Source organism: Lactuca virosa, chromosome 4 (assembly GCF_052849685.1).
Source record: "Lactuca virosa cultivar CGN04683 chromosome 4, Lactuca_virosa_CGN04683_v6, whole genome shotgun sequence".
NCBI classification, from domain to species: Eukaryota; Viridiplantae; Streptophyta; class Magnoliopsida; order Asterales; family Asteraceae; genus Lactuca; species Lactuca virosa.
In genome coordinates, this window is record NC_136429.1 from 454,830,913 (window position 1) to 454,852,951 (window position 22,039).

Below are 22,039 nucleotides of genomic sequence, written 5' to 3' on the forward strand. Positions count from 1 at the left end.
AAAATTTATGTTTTCGGTCTCATATATAATTTTTTTTCGTTTTTACTATTTTTTTTAAGATATAGTTACAAATCTTATTTTCGACAGCATCCTCCATACATAATTATTTTTATCGAAACTTTATTTTAATATTTTTATGGTTCACTTTATATGGTATAATCATCACCGTGATACATATGGATTGTTAGCAGTTTAGATCACATTATATATACGAATTGCAAAGTAGCTACACCGCAAATTAAAGTTACATTTTTGCAACTTATATAATTTATTTATAGTTTTCGTTTTTATTAATTTATTTAGGATATACATTCAATAAAAATTGTCCCCCTCCTCCACACATAATTTTTTGGATCAAAACTTGATTTTGATACTTTTGTGGTCTACTTGATATGGTGTAATCGTCGCCATGCCATATATGGACTGTTGACATTTGTAAATTACATTCTATTTACGAATTACAAAGGAGTTTCGGGACACATCAAAATTACGGTTTGATCCCTTATACATATTCTTTTTATAGTTTTCGTTTTCATTAGTTGCACACGAGTTCTCCGCCGCAACACGCTAGCTGACTCAAATACTAATTAGTTATATAACAAAACTCGTCATATAATTACAAATGACAAAACACAAAATTTCATATTCACAATATTACAATATTGCGAAATTATTCACAATACATAGTTTGTTATTCTCAACAAGAAATGATATTTGAGCACTTTGTCGCAAATTAATCATAGTAAAAAATAAAGATTTTTCTTAAAACCTTCCTATTTTGGTATTTTTACGAGTAAAAAATAGTTATTTTTTAGACACCTTTCTATTTTGGTATTTTTATGATTTTTTGAAACTTTTAATATGTATATGCATAATGATTGTGTTTAAAATGCAAGTGTGTGTATGTGTCGATTTGGTTCAGTTATAGGCCACAAAATTGAATCGTAAACATTGCAATCAATTAATATGTTATTGTAGTCAATTGGGTATCATGTAATATTGATTTTGGTTAAAGATTTTAATTGGTTAATGGTGATTGGTTATCACTTAATTATAATGTTCCATAATTACATAACAATAAAAAGTACATTACCATAAAAATTAAAAATAGAAACTATGTTGCTATAAAAAGTGAAACTCAGAAAGTACATTGCTATAAAAAGAAAAAAATAGAAAGTTCGATACTAGTTATTATGTATTATAATGGTAAATTTTGTAAATTTACCTTTTTAGCATCTTACATTATCATTGTTATAGCCTCTAAGTGCATTGTTAAAACTTAGTGTAGTATATTGAATGATTCTTTAATTCTTTGAACTGTGAAATGTGATCGTGATCAGCTAGGTGTTTTGCCTCTTTTTCTTTGTTCGACTCACTCTATGTCAACTGGCTAATGACGATAGTCAATAGGAAAATTAGAACAAAGACTGGATTAGAGAATTAGGGATCTGCTTGATAAAATTGCATGAAGTAAGCTTAATGCTGATAAGAATATTACATAAGAAGATTGCACTTCTTTTTCCAGACCGTCGGGTGTTCGATAAAATGCCTAAATAAGGTTTTCAAGCGTTGCAACCATTTTAGGGCTCAAGAAGATGTAGAGCATCTTCCTAGGGCTGTTTTTCATTGTGCACTCCAACCTTTTGTTGGAGTGTCACATTTTTCTTTGAGTTATTGCTTCTAATTTCGAGCCTCGCCTTGAGGCTTTAATATGCTTTGTTTATGTTTTTATGGCGTCTTCTCATTCTTTTACGAGCAGAACTTGGTTTTGTCCTTTTCGGGGGTTTCTTGCCCGAACGGTGAAGTAGGAGGTATGGGGATTTCTCGCATGATTTCTCATCTCAAAATATTTCACCTCCCTACGTATTGAGCGTAAATATGTGTTGCGAGAGGCTATTTCTTTAGACCATAGATTGTTTTGAAAGGTCTAGTATGCTTAAGAGTCATATTAAAGTGATATTGCTAAATAACATATGATACTAATGGGTCACACTAACAACAACTTGATACAATTGATTATTTATTAGAAATTGATTTTTTTTAAATATTCAATAAAAATCTTATAATTAAATTGGAAATTATTTGTTTCATGGAAATAATAATTTTCATTAGCAAGTAACATTATATTATTTCATATGGTATGAATAAATAACTCATGCACAACTTTTCGGACTAGTTGAAAACCTTTTTTCTTTTATTCAAAAGACAAAGTTTATATTTTATAAACCTTGAGTTTATAAAATTTAAACTAACTTTCCTCTTTTTTATGCAATTTTTGAGATTTGCATAAAAAGAAAAAAAGTATGGGCTTTCCATTAGTATATTCAAAAGTAATGAAGCATGGGAGACATGTTTACGACATTGGGACATATGTGCTTAAAGTGTTAAGACCTAATGCTTAATACCTCACTTTATGCATATAAATAAGAGGCTTGCATTCTTGAAATGGTGTTCATTCGTTCCTTGAAGAAATGGCAGAAACTTCTTCTCTCCCTCTCATTTTCTCTTAATTAGTTAAGAACACTTGAAGTTACTGTTGGATAAGGTGTATAAGTCCATAACTATTTCTGGTATGTACTTGACCTGACCCGGCATGGTCCATTTGGGTTGCATGGCACCATGCAATTGGATAAACTAAAATGAGAGAAATAACACTTATGGTTTATTAATATATTATAAGTTCTAATATATTAATAATATTATTTAATTAGTTTGATCAAGAATTAATTTAGAATTAATTAAGTGATCAAAAGATAACTAATTAAATATATGGGTAGATTATGTAAATCTTCCATATCTTATATAGTGGGCTAAGAGGCTCCATGGATTATCAAGTTGGGTTCCACCCATAGGATGCTCCATGGATGCTCCATGGGAGTTACAAACCCATGGGTCATGGAAATGAAGAGTCATGACACATTAGGGTTTACATGGTGTAACCCTAGATGTGTCAACACTATATAAGAAACCCATTCTCCACCAAAATTGGCTACACATAAGAAACAAGAGGGCTAGGCCGATTTTAGAAGTGTGTATTCTCTCTAAAGTCATTCCAAAAGCATTTGGTGTTGTGTGAAGCATTTGAGGCATCACACTTGGGGTGCTAGGCTCACAAGGTTTCAAGGATCATAAGCAACAACAAGACAAACATAGATCCAAGGTTATTAGGGTTGCATGTACACTTAGGAAGTGTTAGAATGCTCAAAATCCATCAGTGGTATCAGAGCCAGGTTTGTTTGTTTTTTTTTTGTGTGCAAACAGCTTGAAAAAAAAATCGTTTTTCTGTTTTCTGCTCGTATGAAAGTTTGCACATTTCTTGCTGGAAATGGACTAGAAACATTACCCTAAATTGTTTTGATGTTTTAAAGCTTGTTTTAGATGGTGTAATGTTTATGCTAATCCATTTACAATGGCAATTATTAAAATTACAAGTTTTTTTTAAGTGTAATTTTTGATTCTTGAAAGTGTTCATATTCATGTTCTTGAACTTATGAAGATTAGATGATCATAGGAATTGTTTGTAACCTTCATGGTAGTTTAATTCATGATCATAATGTGTTTTAATGGAGTCCATAACTTGTCCTCAAGTTATGGAAAACCAAAAGTCTCACTTTTATTAAAGCCATTAAAAGAACACAAGAGTTATAAAAATGAAGAGTCTTCATTTTTATTACTCAATTAATTCATAAGTTATAAGAAATGAAAAGTTTTGGAAGTTCACAAAACTTGCCCTCAAGTTTTGGAACATGTAAAGTCTTGATTAAAACTTTAGTTCCAACCCTTAGAATTTTAAAAGTTAAAATTCAACCCTTATACTTTATAATATTATAAGTTACTAATATATATATGTATAACGTTAAGTCGTCTTACCGCTAGTACGTCTCATTCACGAAGCCGGTCTATAAGGGGGGTATAAGGTTGTTGCCTATAAAATGGCAACTTAATGGGTGTACACTCTCACCCACCGCTTCCTTGATCGGTGGAGGGTCGTTAGCCGAACGGGTAAGACAAGGACTTATAAATTCTCATTAAAAGTATGATGAATATTATAAAGTAACTAAATGCTTTTATTAAATTCCCAATCTTAGTTACTTTAGGAAAATGTGAATAAGGTGCTAATCCATGAAATTACACTTTACACTTTGTTTAAGTCGTTGGTGGAGCGTGTGTGGTTAACTGGCACACTAACTTGGACTTAACAAGGTAGGTAAAGGGTGACTTAAGGTTTACCATAGCATCGGTGGAGCGTGTGTGGTTTACCGGCACATCGATTGAGTGATAAACCTTGAGGGTACCAAGTGATTTGCATGGTTACTTCACACCTCGTTTTGTGATCCTCGGTATCCCAGTCACAAAACTTGGAGGGCACACTCGAGATTGAAACATGCCTTTGAAAAGTTCATTGAATCTCAAAAGAATCTAGGAATTTCTAAGAACCAATTAAAAACCTAATATCTATATTTCGTTTTTCATGGTGGAAATTGGTGAATCGTCATTCACCTACCTTTCAAATATGTTATAGCTTGGATTACGGCATACCTCTTCTAAGTTATAATATATTGTGATTGGATTCTAGCCTTAATATTACATTTGGGTGTTTTATTAAGGACTCTCTTAATATCTAAACTAATCTTGTTCTCTTCTTTCAGATGTGTTCAAACAATGCTGCTTCTGGCTCTAATCCTAATGGCTCCTTTACCCTTATGAACTTGTGTGGGAAAGTCACTTTTGATGGATCCAACTTCAATGAATGGATCAGAAACATCAGGATGATTACCCGCTACGAGGACAAAGAATATGTCCTTGACAAGGAGCTTAAGGAGATTGATGAGACCACTGCAACTCCCCAGGAGATCGCTGACTTCCGGGCACATGAAAGGGATGCTACAAAAGTGGCATGCATCATGTTGGCCACCATGACAGCGGAACTCCAAAAGTCCTATGAGGACTTCTACCCTTTTGAAATGCACCAAGATCTGATGGAAAGATACCATCAAAGTGCACGACAAGAGAGGTATGAAATCATATGCTCTATCATAACAACCATGATGAAGGACGGGGAATCCGTCACGAGCCACATGCAGAAAATGCAAAGGTATGTGGATCGGTTGCTGAAGCTTAATGTGAACTTCCCTGAGGAGCTTGCAATAGATATCATTTTGCACTCCTTACCATCGTGCTATGATCAATTCCGCATGACATATCACATGAATAAGGAAGAGGTCACACTCAGCAAACTTCAGGGACTCCTCAAGACCACAGAAACAGGTCTTAAGGGTAAGTCGGTTGTTAACACTCCTACTCCAAACTCCGCCCCGGTTTTGGCAATCGGGAAAGGTAGAGGGAAGAAGAGGAAGAGCTCTTCGAAGGGTACCAAGGCTAGGACCCTTGATGGCTCTTCTTCAAGTGGAACCAAGAAAGGTTTTGTCACTCCTTCTTCTGACCCTAAAGAGGCTGAATGCTTCTATTGCCATGAAAAGTCACATTGGAAGCGGAACTGCCTAAAGTACCAGCAAGATGTGAAGGATGGGAAAGTTAAACCCAACCATGCAGGTATTTACACTATCTTATCTAATAACTCACCCCATTCTAACTCTTGGGTCCTTGATACCGGTTGTGGTATTCATATCTGTTCTGATTTGCAGGGACTAAGAAGAAGTGAGAATGTGGAGCATGGAAGAATAAACTTAATCATGGGGAATAGGAAAGCTTTACCTGTCACCAAGATTGGAGTTTATACTTTATCGCTAAGTAGTGGGTTTAGTTTAGATTTGAATAAATGTTGTTATTCGCCAGAAATGGAAAGAAATATTATTTCCTTTCATGCATTGTATAAACAAGGTTTCACCTTTTCATTTGATAATGAAGTTGGTTCGATTAATGCTTTCTTTAATAATGTTCTTTATTTTAAAGCATTACCTTGTGATGGTGTGTATGAAACTGTATCTGTGGTTGATAACTTAGGAAATAATGTATTGTGTATTGATTCTGTTAATGATAATAACTTGGATAAAGCATCATTATGGCATTGTCGTCTTGGACATATAAGCAAGAAACGCATAGGTCAACTCCAAAATGATGGAGTATTGGAGTCATTTGACCTAAAGTCAGATGATAGTTGCGAATCATGCTTACTTGGAAAAATGACAAAGTCACCCTTCACAGGCTCTTGTGAGAGGGGTGAAGGTTTGTTGGATCTTATACACACGGATGTGTGTGGGCCCTTCAAACATGCCACAAGGGATGCTATTCGTTATTATTTGACTTTTACTGATGATTACAGTAGATATGGATATGTCTACTTAATCAAGCATAAGTCAGAGACTTTTGAGAGGTTTAAAGAGTTTAAACAGGAAGTCGAGAATCAATTGGGCAGGAACATTAAGATGCTTCGATCCGATCGAGGTGGTGAGTATCTTAGTTCAGAGTTCCTCGACTATCTTAGGGAATGTGGGATTGTCTCACAATTGACACCTCCTAGGACACCGCAGTTGAATGGTGTAGCTGAGAGGCGTAATCGAACCTTGTTGGATATGGTTCGTTCCATGACGAGTCGAGCTTCGCTACCAATCTCATTTTGGGGGTATGCCTTAGAGACTGCCCCCCATATCCTTAATCTAGTTCCCACAAAGAGAGTTGCCAAAACTCCTCATGAGATGTGGACTGGTAAAGTACCCAAACTAGACCACATTAAGATTTGGGGTTGCGAGGCTTTCGTGAGACGCGAGACTCATGATAAGCTCGAACCTCGAAGTGAGAGGTGTATTTTCATCGGCTACCCACATAAATCCTTTGGTTACCTCTTCTACAGACCTAGTGAGAATGTGGTCTTTGTAGCTAGGAGGGTTTTCTTTCGAGAGAGAGAGAGTTCATAAGCCAAGGAGACAATGGGAGGCAAGTTGACCTTGAAGAAATTCAAGAGTCAAGTGGTGAAGGAACTTCAAACCCTAGCACTCAACTTGAGGAGGAAACTTCTGTTGAGCCAATTGACAAGTATGTACCTCTGAGGCGTTCCACAAGGGTTAGGAATGCACCTGAGCATTACTATGGATTCCATATTACTGTGGAAGGTGATACACTTATCAGTGATGAGACACTGATAGGTCTGGATGAACCTAACAGTTACGCGGAAGCCATGGCAGGCCCTGAGTCAGCCAAGTGGAAAGAGGCAATGGACAGCGAGATACAGTCCATGTATGACAATCAAGTTTGGAACTTGGTTGAGAATGTACCAGGTCGTAAGACTGTAGGGTGCAAATGGATCTTCAAGAAGAAGACCGACATGGATGGTAATGTACAGACTTATAAGGCATGACTGGTTGCAAAGGGTTTCTCACAAACTCCGGGAGTTGATTATGATGAGACCTTTTCTCCAGTGGCCAAGATTAAGTCTATTAGGGTTCTGTTAGCCATAGCCGCATTTCATGACTATGAAATATGGCAAATGGATGTCAAAACCGCTTTCCTTAATGGAAAGTTGGCTGAGGATGTTTACATGAGTCAGCCAGAGGTTTTTGTCAACACAGAGTACCCTAATAGAGTGTATAAGCTCGAGAAATCCATTTATGGGTTAAAGCAAGCACCTCGCAGATGGAATCTTTGCTTTGATGAGAAAGTCAAGGAATTTGGCTTTTCTAGGAGTGAAGATGAATCTTGTGTATATGTCAAGGCTAGTGGGAGTATAGTTAGCTTTTTGGTATTGTATGTGGATGACATACTACTCATAGGAAATGACATCCCAACTCTGCAGGAAGTTAAGTCCTGGCTTGGGAAGTGTTTCTCTATGAAGGACCTAGGAGAAGCTGCCTATATTCTAGGGATAAGGATCTTGAGAGACCGGAGTAAAAGACTAATTGGACTTAGTCAGAGTACTTACTTGGATAAGGTGTTGAAGAGATTCGGCATGCAGGACTCCAAGAAAGGAGAGTTACCCATCCAGAGTAACGCCAGATTGAGTAAGACACAAAGCCCTAGTATTGAGGCTGAGATAGCAGAAATGAGTCGAATACCTTATGCTTCGGATGTAAGATCGATCATGTATGCTATGACGTGTACTCGACCTGATGTAGCCTTTTCTTTGAGCATGGTTAGCAGGTATCAGGGGAACCCTGGCAAGGCACACTGGACTGCGGTAAAGAATATCCTCAAGTACCTACGGAGGACTAAGGACTGGTTCCTTACCCTCGGTGGGAGTGAAGACTTGAGAGTTGTAGGGTATAGTGATGCTAGCTTTCAGACTGATAGGGATAATTTCCGCTCTCAGTCAGGCTGGGTCTTTACCTTAAATGGAGGAGCAATTTCTTGGAAGAGTTCCAAGCAAGAGACAGTGGCTGATTCAACTTGCGAATCAGAGTATATAGCAGCTAGCGAGGCAGCAAAGGAGGCGATATGGCTGAAGAACTTCATTGGAGACCTTGGAGTTGTACCAGCTATTAAAGAGCCAATGGAAATTTTCTGTGATAGTGAAAGTGCAGTTGCCTTAGCCAAGGAACCAAGGGATCACGGGAGATCCAGACACATCGACAGAAAATACCATTTCATTAGACATCGAATAGAAGAAGGACTCCTCGTGGCAAAGAGGGTATCATCGGATGAGAATCCAGCAGATCCCCTCACGAAGGGACTGACTCGGGTTAAGCATCTCCAGCATGCTCGGAGCATAGGGCTGAAGGATGATATTAGATTTAGTAGTTAGATAACCTTGAAATTTGTAAAGTGTAATTGACATTAGATGATGAATAAAAGGTGTTTTATTTATGAGTAAAGTGTTGTTATCTCTTGTCGATCGTTTACTATATTTCTTTTGCATGTTTTGACTTCCAGAATAATTATGTTTGGTATATCATATTATTCGAACCTCCACAGTCGGTCATATGTCGGAAGTAGGTATGAATCAAGACTGTCATGATTGGTTGCAGAGGTCTAAGTTGTTGGACATGGCTACAACACTCATGAGTGCTCATAAGTTCTGAGCATTGGACTCAACCCACACTCACTGGAATCACTTCATGGAATTTATCTCGAGTGATCGTGAGATGGTAATATCATATAAGTCTTCAAACCTAGAGATATGATTTGTTACTTATGAGTTGGTTATGCATTGATTGTACGTTAACGCATTGGTAACTCGATGTTATAAAACATGCTTTTGTGTATAATTCAATGAGTGGTAGAACAAACATATGAGTCGAAGTTTATCTGTTCCTTCTTGGATTAGAAGCTGATATCTGGGCCCCTCGATGATTTTGTTTTGACCTATGTACCGGGCCCGGTCAGAACTAAGTTGATGTGTTCAATTAAGTTCTTTGTCAAACAAATCGGAAATCGGGAAACAAACTGTTGGACAATAAGTAAGACATTGTTCCATGTATTTGTCCGGCTGATATCTAGAACAGAGGATTATATGATCACTTATCTTAAATGGCGTATCATCATCTTCTCAGTTCCGAGAGACCTTGAAAGAGCTACGATTGCCGATCGGTTCCTGAAGTATTGCAGTTATAGTTATTAGACTTATCCAAGTGGGAGACTGTTGGATAAGGTGTATAAGTCCATAACTATTTCTGGTATGTACTTGACCTGACCCGGCATGGTCTATTTGGGTTGCATGGCACCATGCAATTGGATAAACTAAAATGAGAGAAATAACACTTATGGTTTATTAATATATTATAAGTTCTAATATATTAATAATATTATTTAATTAGTTTGATCAAGAATTAATTTAGAATTAATTAAGTGATCAAAAGATAACTAATTAAATATATGGGTAGATTATGTAAATCTTCCATATCTTATATAGTGGGCTAAGAGGCTCCATGGATTATCAAGTTGGGTTCCACCCATAGGATGCTCCATGGATGCTCCATGGGAGTTACAAACCCATGGGTCATGGAAATGAAGAGTCATGACACATTAGGGTTTACATGGTGTAACCCTAGATGTGTCAACACTATATAAGAAACCCATTCTCCACCAAAATTGGCTACACATAAGAAACAAGAGGGCTAGGCCGATTTTAGAAGTGTGTATTCTCTCTAAAGTCATTCCAAAAGCATTTGGTGTTGTGTGAAGCATTTGAGGCATCACACTTGGGGTGCTAGGCTCACAAGGTTTCAAGGATCATAAGCAACAACAAGACAAACATAGATCCAAGGTTATTAGGGTTGCATGTACACTTAGGAAGTGTTAGAATGCTCAAAATCCATCAGTTACTTGCATCTTCAAGCCTTCTTTAAGTTCATATTGGTTATGAACTTAAAGCTTAAGGGTTTAAGAGTTTTAAACTAGCATCTACATCAATTTGAGTCATTGTTGGTGTCTCAAAGGTTCCACATTCTTCATCAACTTCCAAGCCTCCTAAGAGGACCCAAAGAACTACAAAGGTTGTTATTTCTTCACATCTTCTTTGGTTGGTGTTTTAATATTTCTATAACTTGCAAGAAGATCCTTGGTGGGTATAAAATGTTTATGTTATTTCAAAAATTAAAGTATTCTGTTGCCATATTTTTCTAGTTTATGACACTATTTTTGAACTAAAACCCAACATGTTTATGTCAGTGGCAGCAACATTAAAGGCATTTGGTCAATGGATATGTGGGGATTGCATGAATCTACATGCCCTGAGTCGCTCGTGTCACCACTCAGACGGTCTTGTTAAATTTAATGATGGGGTTGATGACATGAGCGAACATATTGTTGGTATTCAAAAGTCGCCGCCCAATGAACCGAAGGTTGACCTCAATGAGGGGTTGGTGTTGGATGCTCAGCTCCTTGATCGTGTGCTTAAGCTACCTATCACCACAGTCAAAAGCATCCCTCATAACTGTCGTATGACTTTCTGTCAGGATTTGAAAATAACACTTTCCAAGTTGGTTGCTCATCCCAGATCCGTTCAAGCGTGGGTTTCATTATTGATTCATCCTAGGTGCAGTCTTCAGTTTCTCAGGCCCAAGAATAGGCAAGAAGGTAGGTCTGGGAACAGGAAGTCTTTGCATCATCATAAAATCCTAAGCAAATTAGCTACTTGGGGTACCAAAGACGGTATATCCAAGCTTGTTAAAAACTTGGTTGACAATGCAAGGTTGGAGGAACAAGGCAAAAAATAAGAGGACATCCAGGAGAAAGAACACTGGTCCACACCATGTCACACCCCCAAACCAAGATGGCGGAAACTTCTGGGGGTGGATGACTTTCATGTATTGTATCATAACAACATGCATAATAGTGACCAAAGCAAACATGACCATCATATATATAATTGGAAAAAGTTACATCATTGTAAGTATTACATGTTTCAAAAGTCAATTACAATATGATGACAAAAGATTTGTTTGACGCCTTAGCGTCCCATCCTCAAAAGAAGGCAGTTACCTGTTTTAGTGATTCCCTGAGAATACAAGTTGTTTGAAAAAGTGTCAACAATTAAGTTGGTGGGTTCATAAGAGTTTGTATGAATAATTGTAAACCTTTCCGTATAAAGTAATCATGTTTGCTTCCACAAAATCCGATATTTTCCATAAAGTGAGTTGTAAGTCGTTTACTTGAAAAATGACGGTGTTTTGTTCCAGAAAATCAAATATTTTCCATAAAATGAGTTGTAAGTCATTAAATGTTCCAAGACCGAAATGTACCAGTAATTTCCAGATCTAAAATAGTAATATGTAGTGTTATTTGTATATAAAACCGTTTGAAGAAATCTGTTTTCGTGTAAAATAAACGTATTGTCGTTTCCCCATGTGAGTTTTCATAATCGTGCTAAAAATGAATTTGCCTGTCGCGACGTTCTTCAGGCGTCGAAACGTTTATGACATTTTTCACCTATAACCTGCCGGTCTGACTGTAGCTAACAATCAGGATGTGCGATCATCAGTCCCGTATAGATCTATACACAAGTATCACGCTCTCTTACGGGAGATTCCAGTTATAAAACAGGACTTTCGTGTGTACCTCAGTTAGGTACGATGAAGACAATGTCTCTCAAATTTATTCAACGAGTGTACGTGTTTTTGTAACGAAAACGTTTGTATACGTAATTATCCCCTTTTTCCAGGATAATATCGAAAATGCCATAAAATAATTACATATGTACTTTATAAAATTTTACCCTTTGCTCAACGGGTTACAAAGGTGGTAAAGTTTCGTAAACTATTTTTATATAGTTTAATGAAATGAACGTTTTGTACTCAAAATATATATAGTTATATATATTTATAAGAATAATGTAGTGTATTTTGTAACCGTTTTTCATATCTTTACGTTTTTATCAAAACGTTGTATGTAAAAATATACGAGGTTGGTAGTAAGTCGTTTCAAGTATTTATCACTTTTCGTAAAAATAGTAAATAAACATATTTAAATGTTTGCGTTTTAACGTAAATTTTCTTGTGTGTTACTTGTATTCCCCCCCCCCCCCTCTAAAACATAGAAAAAGTCTTGAAAAATATAGGGGTATGAACTCACCTTGAGTGTGTTCTTGGCTAGATAACGAGGTAAAAACGATGATCTTCGAGTTAGAATACGTGAAGATAGTCGTATCCTAATGGTTTTAAACACATAATGACATGTGTAAATTAGATGAAACTAGTATTAAAGAACGTAGGACACTATATTAATAAGAAGATACTTACAACAGTTCCTAAGGAATCAACTTGTGGTATTAACTTCCTGGAAGGTTTGACTTTGAGTTTTGAGAGGAAAATGAGACTTGATCTTTGAGAGGAAATGGAATGAAATATGTTAACTGTGAATGAGGTTTGAAATGGTTCCTAATTTGTGGTTTATATATATAGGAGGATAAGGGATAATGAAGTGACCTTTACATTGGCATGTGTAATTTATCATCTTGGGAAGAGTATTCAACTAATCACAATCACTACAAATGGGTCAAGTTAAGGATTTCGGCCAATCTATGACCGAAATCCCCTTGATTTCGGTTTGGCATCACCCAAGAAAGAGTGATTTCGGCCCTAGTGGTCCTTAGGCTTGAGATTTCGGTCCTGGTGGTCTTTAGGCTTGATATTTCGGTCCTAGTGGTCCTTAGACTTGAGATTTCGGTCCTAGGCTTGAAATTTTGGCCATAACATGAGATCTTGGCCCAACAAAACCGAAAACCCTCTTGTTCTTGATTCCTAAAGCCTAAATCTCTTAAGTAATTTACAATTTCATGCTTTTAGACTTATCATTTTGACTTGTTGACTTGCTTTATCTTGTTTTTGTTGGATTAGGTGTCTAAGCCCATAACTATTTTGGTATGTACTTGACCCGATTATGAGCATGGTCTTTTTGGGTTGCCTTCACCATAGCAACTGATAGGATGAATTAAGGAGAAAGAGGATTAATTATGATTTATTAATATATTATAAGAATAATATATTAAAAGAGAAATCATATTGTTTAATTAATATTGATGAAGAATTAATTTAGAATTAATTTTGTGGTCTAAAGAGATTAATTAAACTTAGGGGACTGGAATTGCAATTATAAGTTAATTGGATTTTGGGCTGTAGATCCCTTAGGAATAAGGTGGAAGAATTCAAGGTGGAAGCCCACTTAGAAATCATCCAGACCTTGATTCTGGAATGATCTAAAGGGCTGCTTGGTGGCTAAGCAATCCAATTAGGGTTTTGACTGAAACCCTAGCAGCTCACCTATAAAAGGAACCCTAAGGCTCCTAAAATTCGGCCCTATGCTTCCCAAGAGTGCATTGGACGAATTTTGTGCCTCCTCCTCCCTCTCCTAAGTCATCTTGTTGCTATTGGTGTTTGTGACTCCATTAGAGGTGCAACATTTGAGGCACTAAGCATTCAAAGGTCAAGGATATTCAAGGAGAACTTGTTATTACTACATAACAAGAAAGGTAAGATCTAAACCCTAATTTATATGTCAATTTGATTGTTGTATGCTAGTTCTTAGGATCATTGCTTTGGTATTCAATGTTGTTGTGTTCATAGTAGAAAACCTAGATCAAAGCAATTAGGGTTGCATGTACACCATAGGAATGATGTAATGCTCATAACCCAACAGTTGTATCAGAGCCTAGGTCGTTTTTCTAGTGAATAGATGCAAAAGTGAATTGCCAAAGTTCAAGAAAATCAAATTTTTTGCCTTCTGACTGGTTGAATCGCCGAGTCCATGTATGGACTCGACGAGTAGGTCCTACTCGACGAGTTCCATAGTGGACTCGACGAGTCCAGGGGTCTGGTGCTGGGATTTTCGATTTTCTGGCCAGATTTTGTTGAGGATTACTTCCAAAACTCGTTTTTCTTGCCTAAAATCAATTTTTTATGTTTGGAATGGTTATCCTTATCAAAATTGATGCATTTGGTCAAATATGGTTAATATAGAATTATTATAAGTCAAATATTTGACCTAGTAATTTAGAAGAGTTTCAAATTACACCCTCTAGGTTTTATAGTTTAAATTTGAACTTAAAAGTTTTAGTTTTTGAAATTTAAATAGTTAAACCCTAATGTTTTGAAAAGTTTCAAAATTTGTCCTCAAGATTTGGAATTTATAATTTAATTAAAAAATTATTAATTTTGATATATTAAATTCTAAAATCCTAGTATTTTGAAAAGTTCAAAATTAACCCCTTTATGGATTTCATTAAGATTAATTAAAAGTTTAATTAAAAGAGAGAATTAATAAATCCATAATAATATGGTTTAAGATTAATAAAATTGAAAGTCTAATTTATTAATAGATTAAACCACCTAGTCTTTTAAAAGTGTAAAATACACCCTTATACTATGTAAAATTAAAAGTTTAATATATTATATGTATAAGTAAAGAATCAGTCTTACCGTTAGTAGGCCTCATTCATGAAGCTGGTCTATAAGGGGTGTTTAAGGAAGCGGCCTATAAAATGACCACCATTGGGTATCCACTCTTACCCACCGCACCCTTGACCAGTGGAGGGTCGTTAGCCGAACGGGTAGGATAGGACAAAACCCATTCCATTATAAGTAAAATGTAGTACAAGTAACTGAACGTTTTCTATAAATTCCCAAATTTTAGCTACTTAGGAAAAATGTGAATTTGGTGCTAACCCATGAAATTACACTTTGCACATTGCCGACACGTTAGTAGAGCGTGTGTGGTTAACCGGCACACTAATTTGGGACTTGCAAGGGTGGCAAAGGGTAACTCGATGTTTGCCATAGATCAATGGAGCGTGTGTGGTTAACCGGCACATTGATTAGGTGATAGTGACATTGAGAGTACTAAGTACATTTTCATGGTTATTCACACCTTGTTTGTGATCCTCGGCATCCCAGTCACAAACTTGAAGGGCATAATCGAGATTAAACATGTCATTGAAAGGTTCAATGAATCTCAAAAGATCTAGGAGTTTCAATTCATCTAAAACCTAAATTATTTTTCGTTTTTCATGGTGAAAATTGGTAGATCGTCATTTACCTACCTTCAAATATTATGCAGCTGGATTACGACATCCCTCTTCCAAGTTGTAGAATATTGTGTTGGGTCCTAGGCTTAATATCTCATTTGGGTGTTTTATTAAGGACTCAATCAACTAACTTGAATTTTTCTCCCGTTTTGTAGATGTCGAAATCTAATGACTATGGTCTTCCCGAATCCCTTGGAAAAAGCATTCCACATGCAGATGATGTTCCACGATTGGATCATGGAAATGAGAGTCATGCTTCACTTCCTCCACCTCCTCCGATAATTCTCCCTGACCCACAAGTTTGAAGACTTGAAAAGTTCAAGATAACTCAAGCCCTATTGGCAAAAATACATTAGGATGGGAAGTCTGTGTGTGCACACGTCTTGGAGATGAAGTCACACATTGACAAGTTGGAAATGTTGGGTGTTGTGTTCCCAAGGAAGTTGGCTATTGACTGGGTTCTCCAGTCACTTCCCGACTCATATAGTGAGTTCATTAGAGAGTAATATATGATGGATCACGATGTGACCCTCATTGATTTGACTTATTTGCTTATTGCTGCTGAATCAACAATGATTTGGCGCAATGGTAAAGCGAATTTGTCTGATAAATCAATCTCCCATGCTTCTATGGACATTGATGATGGCAACATTGGAAGTCCAGAAAAGTTTTCTCTACGCAAGAGAAAGACTAAGTCTGAAATTGTCCCGTGTGCTATTCCAAACAAGTCAACTTGTTTCTATTGCCAAGAGAGGGGGAATTGGTTACAAAGTTGCCAAAATTATCTGAAGGATCGCGAAGATGGGAGAGTCAAGATGTATGACTCTACTTCAGGTAAAATCCATTATCTAACTCTATTAAGTTCCTATTTGTAGATTCTTAATACATGATGTGATAAGATTGCATTTTGATGTTTTGTAGGATCGAAGAAGAGATAGGAAGCTTAAAGGAAGAGTGAGCTGAGTCTGATCGAGAAGAAATGGATTTCGATCGCATGGATCAATGATTGGATTCTTGTGCTGCTACTTAGAAGTTATGATAGATTGATAGAGTGTGGGATCATTAGTCCCGTATAGATCTATACACAAGTATCACGCTCTCTTACGGGAGATTACGGTTATAAAACAGGACTGTCGTGTATACCTCAGTTAGGTACAATGAAGACAATGTCTCACAAATTTATTCAATGAGTGTACATGTTTTTGTAATGAAAACGCTTGTATATGTAATTATCCCCTTTTTCCAGGATAATATCAAAAATGCCGTAAAACAATTATATATGTACTTTATATAATTTTATCCTTTGCTCAACGGGTTACAAAGGTGGTAAAGTTTCGTAAACTATTTTTATATAGTTTAATGAAATGAACGTTTTGTACTCAATATATATATATATATATATATATATATATATATATATATATATATATATATATATATATATATATATATATAAGAATAATGTAGTGTATTTTGTAACCGTTTTTCATATCTTTTCGTTTTTTTCAAAACGTTCTATGTAAAAATATATGAGGTTGGTAGTAAAGCCGTTTCATGTATTTATCACTTTTCGTAAAAATAGTAAATAAACGTATTTAAATGTTTGCGTTTTAACGTAAATTTTCTTGTGTGTTACTTGTATTCCCCCTAAAACATAGAAAAAGTAGGGGTATGAACTCACCTCGAGTGTGTTTTTGGCTAGATAACGAGGTAAACACGATGATCTTCGAGTTAGAATACGAGCAGATAGTCATATCCTAATGGTTTTAAACACATAATGACATGTGTAAATTAGATGAAACTAGTATTAAAGAACGTAGGACACTATATTAATAAGAAGATACTTACAACAATTCCTAAGGAATCAACTTGTGGTATTAACTTCCTGGAAGGTTTGACTTTGAGTTTTGAGAGGAAAATGAGACTTGATCTTTGAGAGGAAATGGAATGAAATATGTTAACTGTGAATGAGGTTTGAAATGGTTCCTAATTTGTGGTTTATATATATATATATATATATATATATATATATATAGGAGGATAAGGGATAATGAAGTGACCTTTACATTGGCATGTGTAATTTATCATCTTGGGAAGAGTATTCAACCAATCACAATCACAATCCCCTTGATTTCGGTTTGGCATCACCCAAGAAAGAGTGATTTCGGTCCTAGTGGTCCTTAGGCTTGAGATTTCGGTCCTAGTGGTCCTTAGGCTTGAGATTTCGGTCCTAGGCTTGAATTTCGGCCATATCATGAGATCTTGGCCCTACAAAACCGAAAACCCTTTTGTTCTTGATTCCTAAAGCAAAAATCCCTTAAGTAATTTACAATTTCATGCTTTTAGACTTATCATTTTGACTTTTTGACTTGCTTTATCTCGTTTTGTCTTATGTGGTCTTTAACTTTCAAAGTTTCATTACCACATGGTTTTCAAGGTATATATTTACTTGTACAAATGATGCCTTTTGGCTATAGATGATCCATTGCAACAATGTTAAGATGTGGTTTCACTTATACATAATACATCTTTAGACTTTGCTCGACTCCAACTTTTCCAGGTGTCATACACCAACAATAGGGAATATCTTCGTAAGGTTGCAAATGGGCATTTCACAGTAGCAGTGAAAGTATTATGTTCCTTGGGGGTTGCTCCATACAGGGATGATACTACGAAGGCATTGGAGGATAAGCATCCATGCAAGCCATCACCAATCATGTCGAGTACCATATTTTCAGAACCTCCCCTTGTAGTGGATATTGAGAATGTCCTTGGGGGCATTAAATCATTCCCTAAAGCAACCGCGTATGAGAGAGACGGGTTGAGATCTCAACACATTTTGGATGCTCTTTGTGAAGAAGGTTCAACTATAGCCAAATACCTCCTACGTGCTATTACATCTGTAGTTAATATATGGCTAGGGTGAACATGCCCTTCGAGTTCGGAATTTTTTTTTGCCTCTGCTCCTCTTACACCACTCTTAAAACCTGACAATAGAATATGACCTATTGTAGTAGGCACTATATGGAGATGCTTGGTTTCCAAGTTGGCTATGAAAGGAGTTGGTAAAGAAATGGCCAAGTATCTTAATGATTTTTTGTTTGGGGTCGAGGTGCCAGGTGATGCTAAAGCCGTATTACATAGCACCACCAGCGTGTTGAGTGAGCGCCACGATGATGGGTCTCTTTCCATGGTTACCGTGGGCTTTTCTAATGCCTTTAACCTTGTGAATAGATCTGCATTACATAATGAGGTCATATTGAGGTGCCCTTCTATATCCTTGTGGGTAGAATTCCTATATGGTCAAGCAGCAAGGTTATATCTAGGAGACACACATATTTGGTCCACTACTGTGGTCTATCAAGGAGACCCCTTGGGACCAATACTATTTGCAATTGTACTGCACCCGGTCTTGCATAATATTATATACAATTTCAAGCTTCTTCTACAAGCATGGTACCTTGATGATGGCACACTTATTGGAGATTCGGAGGAGGTGGCCAAAGAGTTGGACATCATTAAGGTTATTGGTCCAAAATTAGGCCTTCAGTTTAATATCAACAAAAACGAGCTCTTTTCGCCCTCGTGTGATGGTAGGAAGCATCGTGAAGGTCTATTCCCGTTTGGCATCGGGACGCCGCCATTGGAGGTGAAACTTCTTGGGGGGGGGGGGGGTTGTTAGTAGAGATGTTAGTTTCATTAACAGCTTAGCCATAAAGAGAGCCGAAAACGATGTGAATTTGATATACCTTTATAACGCCTGGATCCTAGTGTGTATTTAATTTACTATTTATTCAAATTATAAGAGCAACTCGACGATTTGGAAGCCCGAAACTCGTCAAGTAGAGATTATAAGGGTCGCGTAAATAAGTAACCTACTCGACGAGTTGAGAAACCTCAACTCGACGAGTGGACCGGCTGGGATGAAACCCTAATTTCCAAGGTTCTGCACCATATTTAAAGGACTTAATCTTCCCACCAACCCCTCATCAGCCTCCCTAAACCTTAATCGTATTGTAAGCTCCTTGTTGAGAAACTAGAGGTTTTGAGTGGATTTTTGTGTGTTCGTGTGCTTGGTGAAGGACTTGGAAGAACTAGAAGGTCATTGAGCTTGAGGAGAAGCACTAGATCTGGGATCTCGTTCGTCTTTGGCAACTTTCTGAGGTAAAAAGTCTCAAACTTGATGCTTAATAGATTAGATCTCTCTTAGTGTTGTTTTATGGATCTTTTTGACCCCATTGTTGGAGCATGATAAACCTTCACAGTCCTGATGCTAAAACTTCCATTCTCAGTGTTATTTGGTCCTTAGATTCATAAAAAGGGTCCTCAACCCGTTTATGCTCAAGAAAATACCATATCCATAGAAGTAGGTTGCTATATCTTGAGATTAGGTCCATTTGAGGCATGCAAAGCCTTCAAGTTGTCGACATTACGGATGTATACCATGGAAACTATGTAGATCTATATTCTGGAACCTTAGGTCCGAGGAAAGGGCTTAAAAGACTAAGAACTATGAGAAACTCGGCGAGTTCAGGAAGGAACTCGACGATTTTGGTTCGAATAGTCCCGATTCTGTTAAAGGGAAGAACTCAGCAAGTTGAAGGAAAACTCGATGCATCGCGATTTCGCGATTATGTGATTCATGGGAACTCGACGAGTTGAAGGGTAAACTCGAAGAGTTGAGTCAACTCGGAGCATTGAATTTGACCTTGACCTTGATTTGACTTTGACTTTGACCATAGCAGACCCTATAGGGGTTATGAACATGAAATGGTATCTAAGGGGTTGTTTTGGTTCAGGAAGTGAGTAGAGCTGATTACCGGGCAGAGACGTTTTAGCTATCACCCAACATTGAGGTGAGTTTCCTCTTGGTTTGAACGGGTCTTGTAACAACCCATTATTTTGAAGTCAATAAAAGTCAAAAATTCTAAATACTTTTCAAGTTTTATTTATTCTATTAAGTTCATAAGTGTTAAAAATGAATTAAAAGGAGGAAATTATTTCATTTATTTAAGTGTATTTAATGATTGAGAAGGAATACACTTAGACCGAAAACCCCTCCACTCAACCGTAAACCCTCACCTCGGACCCACCTTTCTTCGGACCGTGAATCGATTTCGGTCAGCACCGAAATCACCATGCAAAGGGTCCCACCCTTTGACCGCAAACCCTCCTTTTGGACTACTTTTCTGTGAAAACCCGGAATTTCTAACTTGTAAAGCCATTCAATTCAATCAAGAGTCAGACTTGTTTATGCTATCTTCTAGCATTGTTAAGGGTCTGTTTGAGTGTTCTAAGCCTATTACATTCAAGGATTAAGTGTTAGGAAGTATCTACTAGAGTTCATTGTGCAGCATTCAAGCCGGAAAACTCCATCACTTGGATTTTAAGGCCGTAAACTAGAGCTTACGGTCGTAAGCTCTTGTTTGGTCGTAAGCCTATTACATTCAAGGGACTGTGCCCCCGGGAGCAGACTCTGACGGTCAAGTTAGATCATCTGGAAGATCTGAGACGGTTCCCTTTAGCTAGAGAGAACCATCTTGGTGCAGGTGGTGGTGTATGGTGGTTGTCGGCGGCGGGTGGCGGCTGACCCACCCTGCCGGAGTATAGGGCGGCGGATGAGCCAAGGGGAAGATCCCCCTCCATGGAGGAGGTACTGTTCATTATATAGGGGAACATTAGGTCAAGGGGAGTTAGGTCAGGCCTTGGGCCAGCCCAATTCAAGCCCAGCTAGCAAGGAGCCGGGCAGAGGCACCGGGCGCGGTTGGCGAGCGCGCACCAGGCAAGGCTGGCGGGAGCGCACCAGGAAGGGCTGGTAAGGGAGTGTCAGGCCGGGCCGGCAGGAGAGACCCCAGCGAGGTTGGCAAGGGAGTCCACAGCAAGGCTGGCAAGGGAGAGCCAGTCCAGGGAGCGCCAGGCCGGGCCGGCGGGGGAGTCCTCAGCAAGGCTGGCACGGGAGCGCAACAAGGCTGGCACGGGAGCGCACCAGGCAGGACTAGCACGCTAGAGTGGTCTAGGTCATGCTAATAGACCATACATCATTAATTCCCCCCAGTCCGATGTTATTGGTATGCGGCCAATGACATTGGACTGGACTAAGTCATATAAACCAGCAGGAGAGTCCCCAGCGATGCTGGCAAGGGAGTCCCCAGCAAGGCTGGCAAAGGAGCGCCAGGCGAGGCTGGCGTGCCAGAGCTGTCTAGGTCATGCTAATGGACCATACATCATCAAGTCCCCCCAGTCCGGTGTTATTGGTATGCGGCCAATGATATCGGACTGGACTTAGTCAAATAAACTGTGCGTCGTCAAGTCCCCCTAGTCTGATATGATTGGGTTGCTGCCAATCGGGTCAAACTAGATAAAGAACCAATATAATAAATAATAAAGAGAAATGACCGAACCTCACCCACGAGAGTCGTGGGGTTCTGCGAAGAGCCAAGCATTACTTATGCAGCTTGAACTGAGTTGATACTCCTTTTTTGATAGGAGTGTGAGCTGATCGACGTGATGCAACGTAACTGTTGATGTGATCATGCGGACCGAGGCTACTAAAGAGTGTTACGTGGCACTGATGTCGATAAAGTATCGGGCTGGGGTAGCTAAGGAGCGTAAGCTCGCCATTCAGGCTCT